The sequence below is a fragment of the Ovis canadensis genome, chromosome 1 (genome assembly GCF_042477335.2).
Source record: "Ovis canadensis isolate MfBH-ARS-UI-01 breed Bighorn chromosome 1, ARS-UI_OviCan_v2, whole genome shotgun sequence".
In the NCBI taxonomy this organism is placed as follows: Eukaryota; Metazoa; Chordata; class Mammalia; order Artiodactyla; family Bovidae; genus Ovis; species Ovis canadensis.
In genome coordinates this window covers 148,928,356-148,932,919 of record NC_091245.1, presented here as the reverse complement: position 1 = coordinate 148,932,919, position 4,564 = coordinate 148,928,356, and positions in this window count along the sequence as shown.

The window sequence follows — 4,564 nt, the reverse complement described above, 5'->3', positions numbered from 1 at the left end:
CTTTTCTACCAAGGAGTAAGCATCTTTTATTTTCATGGTTACAGTCACCATTTGCAGTAATTTTGGAGCCCAAAAAAGTAAAGTCTGCCACTGTTTCCACTGTTTCTCCCCCTATTTGTCATGAAGTGGTGGGACTGGATGCCGTGTTCTTAGTCTTCTGAATATTGAGCTTTAAGCCAACGTTTTCACTCTCCTCTTTCACTTTTATCAAGAGGCTTTTAGTTCTTCTTCACTTTCTGCCATAACGGTGGTGTCATCTGCATATCTGAAGTTATTGATATTTCTCCCGGCAATCTTGATTCCAGCTGTGCTTCTTCCAGCCCAGCGCTTCTCATGATGTACTCTGCATATAAGTTAAATAAGCAGGGTGACAATATACAGCTTTGACATACTCCTTTTCCTATTTAGAACCAGTCTGTTGTCCCATGTCCAGTTTTAACTTTGCTTCCTGACCTGCATACAGATTTCTCAGCAGGCAGATCAGGTGGTCTGGTTTTCCCAGGCAGGATAGTTAAGGACAGCTAAACTTGTGATGGACAGGGGAGATGAGATCCAGAGTTTGGTGGAAATGTGACCTTTCATGGAGGAAAAGACACTTTATTTAACTATACTGAGAAAGGAAAGAATTAAATATAGGTGGATTTATTGCATTGATTACAGAAAAGTAAAAAATTCCAAATTAATGGCTGTCATAGCCAATGGAGAATTAAAGATCAAGGAAATATATAGAGTAGTGTGTGAGGTCAGAAAACAAAGAAGGTCTCTCTGTAGCCTCTGCCAAATATCTATACAGTTTCTTCTGTGCAAATGCCTCACTTACATTCTGTGTATCAGAATCTCATATCTAAATTTTCATCCTATTTAATTCTGAGCACATTTTGGCAAACAATAAAGAAAATACAATCACAAGAGCTGCTAATAACATTCTTGCTACTCAGATTTAACAAGCATTTAACTGGTTTTCATTGTGCTCTGAAGAGAGATGGATGTTCTTTGATGGATGTTTATACCTATACAAATAACTCGATTGTGACTATCCAAAACTGAAAGTTTTTTCAAGGCTTTGTACACTCATACAAAAGCACAGCTTTTGTTTGCTGTGAGTTAATAGTTTTAGCAAACATGTAGCCAAGATGGTTTTTGAATGGAAGGTGACCCTTGAAGCTAAGTCACCTTGCTAGGCATATCAGAAGGGAAATAACTAATTATGTGTGGGCACTACAGGACAACTGTTGTTATTTTGTGTACTGTAGATACAATGCACCAGGGACACAATACCCCTTGATTGAAGTTTGGATAAAGATAACCACTTCCCTTTTTCAGTTATCTCCAAAGATATTTTTATAACATGTTTTTCTGCATGTGCCCAGATACTTGCCTAACAGCAGCTACTGATATGTAGTAAGAAATTAGCTCTTATAATAATGGTCAAAAATAGAAAGAAAAGACATTGTCTAAGAACAATTAAAGATCCATGAAATATTCTATTAAAATGCAGAAAAATGAGTGGCTCTTCTATCTACATTACATTATATGATCCCTGTGCTGTTCTGTATGCTGTTAAATTTATAAGCTAGTTGATTCCGATAGTTATCTTTCAGTTCAGTTCAGTCGCTCAGTCGTGTCTGACTGTTTGTGACCCCATGGACTGCAGCACATCAGGCCTCCCTGTCCATCACCAACTCCCAGAGTTAACCCAAACTCATATCCATTGAGTCGGTGATGCCATCCAACCATCTCATCCTCTGTTGTCCCCTTCTCCTGCTGCCTTCTATCTTTCCCAGCATCAGGATCTTTTCAAATGACTCAGCTCTTTGCATCAGGTGGCCAAAGTACTGGAATTTCAGCTTCAGCATCAGTCCTTCCAATGAACACCCAGGACTGGTCTCCTTTAGGATGGACTGGTTGGATCTCCTTGTAGTCTAAGGAACTCTCAAGAGTCTTCTCCAATATCATAGTTTTAAAGCATCAGTTCTTTGGTGCTCAGCCTTCTTTACAGTCCAACTTTCACATCCATATATGACTACTGGAAAAACCATAATCTTGACTAGATGGACCTTTGTTGATGAAGTAATGTCTCTGCTTTTTAATATGCTGTCTTGGTTGGTCATAACTTTTCTTCCAAGGAGTAAGTGTCTTTTAATTTCATGGCTGCAATCACCATCTCCAGTGATTTTGAAGCCCCCCAAAATGAAGTCTGCCACTGTTTCCACTGTTTCCCCATCTGTGGTCATTATTTACATTTAAAGTAAAGAAGAGAAAAAAAAAAGCATAAAATACTACACTTTTTACAGGATGGTGGTATTATCCATTGCTTTATCAAAATTGGATTTTTTGTTAGCATGAAATGTGCAAGATGAGTTTTTAATATATTGCTCTCTAGAATTTTTCCCCACCCTCCCCCTTTATTTAGAAAATAAATATTTTAAAATTAAAAATATATACATATAGTCTTCCTTGGTGGCTCAGAGGGTAAAAAATCCACCTGCAATGTGGGAGACCTGGATTCGATCCCCAGGTTGGAAAGTTCTCCTGGAGAAGGGCATGGCAGCCCACTCCAGTACTCTTGTCTGGAGAATCCCCATGGACAGAGGAGCCTGGTGGGCTACAGTCCAAGGAGTCACAAAGTGTCAGACACAACTGAGCAACTAAGCACACAAATCAGTTGATATTAAAATTACATGTAGTAACCTGTTTAAAAACTATATATAGTAATTAGTTCATATGGTCATTAATTGTAATTGCATTCAGTCTGCAAACTACTTTCATAACCCCATTTTAAAATAGAAAAAAATCAGCATTGACGAGAAACTGAACAAGATCACTCAACTTAAAACGTTCTTAAATACAGATTGCTTAAATCCTGCTTGTATGTTTGGTTCATATTGTTTATATTTCACTTAATAATATCCTATAAAATACTGATTTTGAAAATTTTAGCATAGGCTAGTTTCTATGTACAATTGAAAAGAGAAATGAAACTTATATGAGGAAAATTTTACCAGTCAGGTTTTGCTGTTGCATATTTGTTTACTGCCAGATAAGAAGGCAGTAAATATAAATGATGGTAGCATTACACTACATTCGATAAGATTATAAAACATGCCACACTGTAGGAGCGTGTTAAGTAATCATGGTGAAATTTTGCATACATTGTCAGAATATTATTCCCTCCTTTGCATATTTTTTCTTGATTGCTAATTCTTGTTGTTCTCATATCTTACACTGTAGTAATTTATGTACAAAGCTTACTCAGTAGATTTTAAGTTGCATTGAGACCTAGACAGCAAGAGTCAAGCCAATCTAAATTCTAAATCAAATGGCTAAAACAAACTAGAGTTTGATGCGCTGCAACTGGCTTACAGTTTTTGCTCTTGGGGAGATCTAAGAGTCACTACACCTACACAATGTATCCATATTCGTTAGGTCATTCAACAAATATTTATTGAGTTCTTATTACATGCCAGGGACTGTGCTAGGTGCTTCATATAGGAAAATGAACAAAAGAGAAATGACCTCTGTCCCATGAACTTCAGAGGGATACTCAGTTAATCAACAATACACCTCCAAATAGTGCCTTGCAGACAGAAGAATTTCTGTTTCAGAAATCAATATAACACAGTTTAGGTTCAAGTGTTTGGTCTAAGGATGCCGTCTGGAATTTTGCCAAGTACATGTCATCTTATTGAGTGCTATGAACACAGCCTTTAACTCTTCTAGCCATATTTGAGTTGCTCATTTTGTAGCTCATGAGAAAAACTGATATTTGGAGATAAATGTTTGTAGGAACTCAAGCAAACACAAAATCTGTTAGGGATATTGTCCCTAAACCTAGGCCAAATTTAGACATTTAAAAATAAGGTCAATGAGATAAAATAATTAATATTTTGAGTCAAGCAAAACTGCTGATGGAGATTTCTCAAAACTGAGGCCAATGTATCTTGTGTAAAATTTCAAGTTGTTGTTCACTCAGTTGTGTCCGACTCTCTGTGACCCTATGGACTGCACAACGTCAGATTGCCCTGTCCTTCCCCGTCTCCCAGAGCCTGCTCAAACTCATGTCCATTGAGTCAGTGATGCCATCCAACCATCTCATGCTCTGTCTCCTTCTTCTCCTCCTGCCCTCAATCTTTCTCAGCATCAGGGTCTTTTTCATTGAGTCAGTTCATTGCATCAGATGGCCAAAGTATTGGAGCTTCAGCATCAGTCCTTCCAGTGACTTTTCAGGATTGATTTCCTTTAGGATTGACTGGTTTGATCTCCTTGCAATTTTTTAATTTAAAGTTTTAATTTATTAATATATTCATATTTTATTATTTTTCCTTTGTCCCATCTCAGTTTCTTCTCTGAAAATGTGTGATGATTAATTCTATGTGTCAACTTTACTAAGTCATGAAGTTTGAGCAATCATTATTTGGATAAAGATTATTCTAATAGGCTGTGGGGGTGTTTCTGGGTGAGATTAACACTTGAATTAGTAGGCTGAGTAAAGTAGATTGCCCTCACTAATGGGAGTGGCTCTCATCCAATCAACTGAAGTAAAGTGAAGTGAACTCACTCAGTC